Here is a 6878-nt window from a genome sequence, read left to right as displayed (position 1 = left end):
AGGAGTTTCATGGTTTCAGGACATAACACTTAAGTCTTTAATGCATTACAAGTTAATTTTTGTGAGTGATGTAAGATATGGGTCCAGTTTCATTCTTTTACATCCAATTATCCAAGTACCATTTATCGAGGAGATTATCTTTTCTCCACTGAGTATTCTTGGATCCTTTGTCAAATATTAGTTGACCACATATGCTTGGGTTTATTTCTGGGCTCTCGATTTTGTTCTGTTGGTCTATGTGTTTGTTTTTATGCCGGTACCATACTGTTTTGATGACTATAGCGTTATAGCATAGCTTGAAATCAGGAGGTGCGATACCTCCTGCTTTGCCCTTCTTTTTCAGGATTTCTTTGGCTATTTCGGGCCATTGTATATCCATATAGATTTTACAAGTGTTTTTTCTACTTATGAAAAAAATGCCATTGGGATCTTGATGGGGTTTGCATTGAATCTATAGATGACTTTTGGTTTTATTGACATCTTAATAATATTAATTCTTTCAATCCATGAACACGGGTTGTTTTTCCATTTATATGAGTCTTCTTCAACTTCTTTCATAAATGTCTTATAGTTTTTAGCATAGAGATCTTTTACCTCCTTAGTTAAGTTTATTACTAAATATTTTATTGTTTTTTTAAATTTTATTTTTTAAAAATTTACATCCAAATTAGCTAGCCTATACTGAAACAATGCTTTCAGGAGTAGATTCCTTAATGCCTCTTACCCATTTAGCCCATCCCCCCTCCCGCAACCCCTCCAGCAACCCTCAGTTTGTTCTCCACCATACACAAAAATAAACTCAAAATGGGTGAAAGACCTCAATGTAAGACAGGAAGCCATCAATATTTTATTGTTTTTTATGCTACTGTAAATGGAACCCATTTCTTTTTCAGAAATTTCATTGTTATTGCAGAGGAATGCTACTAATTTTTGTTGAGTTAATTTTGTATGCTGAAACTTTACTGAATTCATTGGTTAGCTCTAACAGATTTTGGGTAAGTCTTTAGAATTTTCTATATATAAAATTATGTCATCTGCAAATAGAGATAATTTTACTTCTTCCTTTGTAATTCTGGTACTTTTTATTTTTCTTGCCTGATTGCTTTAGCTAGTACTATCCTGAATAAGAGTGGTAAGAATGAGGGGTGCCTGGGTGGCTCAGTCGGTTAAACATCTGACTTCAGCTCAGGTCATGATCTCACAGTTCATGGGTTCAAGCCCCATGTTGGGCTCTGTGCTGACAGCTCAGAACCTGGAGCCTGCTTCAGATTCTGTGTCTCCCTCTCTCTCTCTCTCTCTCTGCCCCTCCCCTGCTTGTACTCTGTCTCTCTATCTCTCAAAAATAAATAAACGTTAAAAAAAAGAGTGGCGAGAATGGGCACTCTTGTCTTGTTTCTGAAATGAAAGGAAAAGCTTTTAACCTTTCACCATTGAGTATGATGTTAGCTGTAAGCTTGTCATATATGACCTTTATTATGTTGAGATATGTTTCTTCTATGCCTAATTTGTCGAGTCTTTTTTAAAATCATGAATGGATGTCAAATTGTGTTGAATGCTTTTCTGCATATATTGAGAGGACTGTATGTTTTTTTTAATTCATTATATTAACGCAATATAGCATATCGAGTGATTTATGTATGTTGAACCATGCTTGCATCCCAGGGACAAATCCCACTTGATCGTGGTGAATGATCCTTTTGATGTGCTGCTGAGTTCAGTTTGCTGGTATTTTATTTAAAATTTTTGCATCTGTATTCATCAGGGATATTGGCCTTTATTTTTCTTTTCTAGTAGTGTCCTTTTCTGATTTTAGTATCCAGATAATGCTGGCCTTCTAAATGAGTTTGGGAATGTCCCCTCTTCTTTAATTTTTTTGGGAAGAGTTTGAAAAGGAATGGTGCTAATTCTTCTCCATATGTCTAGGAAAATTCACCAGTGAATCCATCTAATCCTGGAATTTTCTGCATTGGGAGATTTTAAGTTACTGATTCAACCTTATCACTAGTAATTGGTCTCTTCAGAGTTTCTATTTATTTTTTATTCTGTCTTGATAAGTTAGATGTTTCTAAGAATTTTTTCATTTCTTCTGGGTTGTCCAGTTTGTTGAAACAAAGTATAATTGTTTATACTTCTTATGATCCTTTGAATTACTGTGGTATCTATTGTAATGCCTCCTTTTTCATTTGTCATTTTGTTGCTTTGAGTTTTTTCTCTTTTTTTCCTTAGCTAAGGGTTTGCCAATTTTGTTTATCTTTTGTTTAACTCTTAGTTTGGTTAGTATTTTTTTCTATTGTTTTTTTCTGTTCTCTGTTTCATTTATTTCAAGTATGGGTTTTATAGTCAGATTATCCAAGGCTCAAATGCTGGATCAACTACCTACTAGGGAGGTGACAGGGGGCAGAAACACTTAATGTGCTAAGCTTCACTCATATTTCCTAAATCAGGAGTAAGAGTATTTCACCCATATGTTGTACCTCTGAAAGTAACATCACATTGTACATCAACTATACTTCAGTTAAAAGAAAAAAAGGCTAGAACCAGGACTACAGTGTGTCCATCAGATTTATTAAAAAAAAAAAAAAAGATAAGCCTAAAGCCCCAAAATAACAACCACACACACACAAAAAAGTCATATAAAAAACTGAGAAAGGGCTTGACTTATCCCCTATCAGACTGTTTAAAAAACACAGTTGGTTAAAAATATGGAAAAGGCTCAGGAAAAAATAAGTCTTCCTTTGCTTCATATAAAACACATACAACTTTTGTTAAAAAAGAGAGAGTATCTCCCTTGTAAGCTTCCTGTGAGAATTAAATGAGATGAGGCAAGAATGAATTAAATGTTCACATAGTAAGGGCTCAGCTATTATTGGCTTTGTTACCAAACATATCTCTCAGAATTAAAAAAAGAAATTTCTTGACTCTGGAGATTGAGGAGATATATTTGACTTCCAGGTTCACAAGGGAGAGATTTTTTTTTTCTATTCTGCTTGTTTAAATTATCCCAATTTTATAATTGATTGATCATACATTCAGCTACAGGAATTGAAATTAAAATTTGCAAAAGGAATATAGTATTTCACTAATCTTGTGAAGTAGGCTGAGGAAATAGGGTTATTCCCATTTTCTAGCTGAGGCGACTGAGGCATGGAAATGTTGGAGGAATTTTCCAGGGTTTTGCAGTTAGTGGGTGGAGATACCGTTAATACACTTAGGACTTGTGACACCAGAACTCCTCTCTTCCCATCCCAGATGGGTGACTGGCTTTGATGAAACCAAAGTCTTCCTCCCTGATGTTTGCCATATCCTTTTAAATTTTATATCCCATCATGGGTGCCTGCGTGGCTCAGTCAGTTAAGCATTCCACTTTGGCTCAGGTCACGATCTCACGGTCGTGAGTTCGAGCCCCGCGTCGGGCTCTGTGCTGACAGCTCAGAGCCTGGAGCCTGTTTCAGATTCTGTTTCCCTCTCTCTGTGCCCCTTCCCCGCTCACACTTTGTCTCTCGCTCTCTGTCTCAAGAATAGATAAACATTAAAAAGTTAAAAAAAATAAATTTCATATCGCATAATTTTAAAACTTGCTAAAGTAAGCATGTATAAAGGCATTTCAAGAACAGTGATTTTGCATACATTATCTCTGAAAGGACTATTGAACGAAAAACGTATAGAAAGAAATCAGTTTGCTAGATATCAGCCTCAAAAGTACCAAACATCTATTGGACCAGGTAGAGAGAACCTAAAGGGACCAGGTGCTTGCTGCCTCTCCATAGACTGCAGGCATTATACACGTCACGTATATTCTGGGTCGCTGTAGAGATTCTGTTTATTTTGAGATCGTGGAGTTGATGCTGTTACCTATTAGAGTTTTAGTTTGGAGTATCTGGCTCCAGTAAGTGATGCTGGCAGAACACCTCGTTGCCCTTCCCTACTTTTTAGCAGGGGATCATCCGGCGACCAGAAGAAAACCTTTTTAGGAGACAGCTGGCAGTGTCTGGTAGTATAAATCCTCTCTCAGGTACCACAAGAGTAAACAAATGCTGCTTCCAACCTGGAATCTGAGTAGCTCCTGTGTTGGAAACTACCCCGGGAGCCTGCTGGACATTATATTTATTTATTTATTTATTAAAAAAAATTTTTTTTTCAATGTTTATTTATTTTCGGGACAGAGAGAGACAGAGCATGAACGGGGGAGGGGCAGAGAGAGAGGTAGACACAGAATCGGAAACAGGCTCCAGGCTCTGAGCCATCAGCCCAGAGCCTGACGCGGGGCTCGAACTCATGGACCGCGAGATCGTGACCTGGCTGAAGTCGGACGCCTAACCGACTGCACCACCCAGGCGCCCCGACATTTTTTTTTAAAGCCCCATTTCTGGAATCCATGTGGTGATAGACTACTTTCATTTTATCTTGAAGCAAATAAAATAAAAGATCCGAGGCCACAAGGGTGGCTTCGCTTCTGATGGTCTCTGGGATAAGAACACATGTAACAATTGTACCTGTCATTGTTCTTCTAAGACCTTTGATAATTTGATACACGGGTGGGATTACTGAAGCACTGTTGTGTTGTTTTTTTAATTCCAAGAACCATCAGTCTTTGTTCGGAGGCAAATTTCATAAGTGAAATCAACAATCTCGTTAGGATGTTGCTGCTTATACTGCATAACTAAGCCATCTGTCTCAAACTGCAAATTTGGGAATTTCTTTTAGATTTTGTTGTGGGGAAAGGGTGGCATTTCTTGGCGAAATCTTCAAAACACATGGTATAAGGTGATAGAATGATAAAATGTTGGAATGGGACAGGACCACGAGATAGCAGATAGCGCCGGGGTCCTGACTGTTTCCTCCTGAAGAATACTTTGTATAAATGCCTCTATAAATACAGAATCACAATCCAAATCGAGAAGGGATCTTTGCTATTATTATAGGACTGAAGAAATTCCACGTATGCTGTGACAGCAATGGCTACACATTTGTATTGCTTTACAGTCTTCTTTGGGAGTTTCATTCAACGATGGGTTTTCATCGCATGTATAAAATCAACTTTGCATTTGAAGACTTTAATTGGTACATGTGGCCACACACTTCCCTACACATCTGGGAGCACTCTAAGACCAGGGCCCTGAGTCTTGGGTGCCGCTCTAGGTTTTGGTGCGTTTCGTGTATGTAATCCATAAACTACATACTTTGGGCCTATGATGAGGCTTGCCACCACTAGACCATTCCTGACTCACCTCTTCCAGTTGATAAAATTGTATGACATATTTCCATATTTTAAAGGATATCAGATTGATTGACCCTGAAAAAGGGGGTAGGCAAATGAACAATTCTGTGAAGAACTCCTCAGCAAGGAGAATGATTTTTCTGCCCGCGGTGTAGAAACTGCACTGTTATTTTAGAAGGCAAACCATCCTTCCATTGGCTGAGCCATTTGCATGCAGTTGAATGAATTCAAATGAGAGCATTAATAGTTGCCTTGTGTGTTGACGTATAATTGATGATGACGTTGGAAATATTGTCGATGAGTGTAACATATTCCGGGCTATATGGCCTATTATCCCAAAGGTTGTTTCTTCATGGGAATGGATGGAGGAATCTTTGTCAGTGACGCATATTGTTTTGTGGAACTTCTTGAATATGCTCATGGTAGGCGCTCAAGATACATTTTTGAAACACACTCCGGCAGACTCTCTCAAAATGTTTTGCGATGCTTTTACTTCCATTGCACGGCATTGGTTTGTGTGTTAGTTGTTTTTTTTTTCAACGTTTTTATTTATTTTTGGGACAGAGAGAGACAGAGCATGAACGGGGGAGGGGCAGAGAGAGAGGGAGACACAGAATCGGAAACAGGCTCCAGGCTCCGAGCCATCAGCCCAGAGCCTGACGCGGGGCTGGAACTCACAGACTGCGAGATCGTGACCTGGCTGAAGCCGGACGCTTACCCGACTGCGCCACCCAGGCGCCCCTGTGTGTTAGTTTTCTATTGTTGCACTTAACGCTGGGAAAGTTTTCTTTAGGGAAGGAGTACTTTCTAGAGCAGAACATCATTAGGTCCCAGGAAGAAAGGATTGTTAAAGTTTGCATCTGTGAGGTTACTTTAGATAATTGTTTTATTCCGGAGGAGTCGCCCTAGAAAATTCCAACGTCTACGTATGGATAAATATGTTGGTGCTAATTAGTCCTGAATGAACATGAGGTTTACTTACGTCTTACTGAGTTCCTCGTTGTGTTACAGTTTAAACCCATGTGCCCCTGACATGGACAAAGGTAGCAGCCATCATTTTTATCTGTATAAAAGTGTGAATCATCGATGGATGAATGGATAAGGAAAGTGTGGTATACATATATACAATGGAGTATTACTCAGCAATCCAAAAGAATGAAATCTTGCCATTTGCAACTACGTGGATGGAACTGGAGGGTATTATGCCAAGTGAAATTAGTCAGTCAGAGAAAGACAAAAATCATATGACTTCACTCATACGAGGACTTTAAGAGACAAAACAGATGAACATAAGGGAAGGGAAACAAAAATCATATAAAACCAGGGAGGGCGACAGAACAGAAGAGACTCATAAATATGGAGAACAAACTGAGGGTTGCTGGAGGGGGTGTGGGAGGGGGGATGGGCTAAATGGGTCAGGGGCATTAAGGAATCTACTCCTGAAATCGTTTCACTATATGCTAACTAATTTGGATGTAAATTTTAAAAAATAAAAAATTAAATTAAAAAAAAAAAAAGAATGTGAATCAGGGTGCCTGGGTGGCTCAGTAGGTTAAGTGCCCGACGTCAGCTCAGGTCAAGATCTCACGGCTCGTGAGTTCGAGCCCCGCGTCGGGCTCTGTGCTGACAACTCAGAGCCTGGAGCCTGCTTCGGATTCTG

Source organism: Felis catus, chromosome D1 (genome assembly GCF_018350175.1).
Source record: "Felis catus isolate Fca126 chromosome D1, F.catus_Fca126_mat1.0, whole genome shotgun sequence".
In the NCBI taxonomy this organism is placed as follows: domain Eukaryota; kingdom Metazoa; phylum Chordata; class Mammalia; order Carnivora; family Felidae; genus Felis; species Felis catus.
This window is presented reverse-complemented; position numbering follows the sequence as displayed.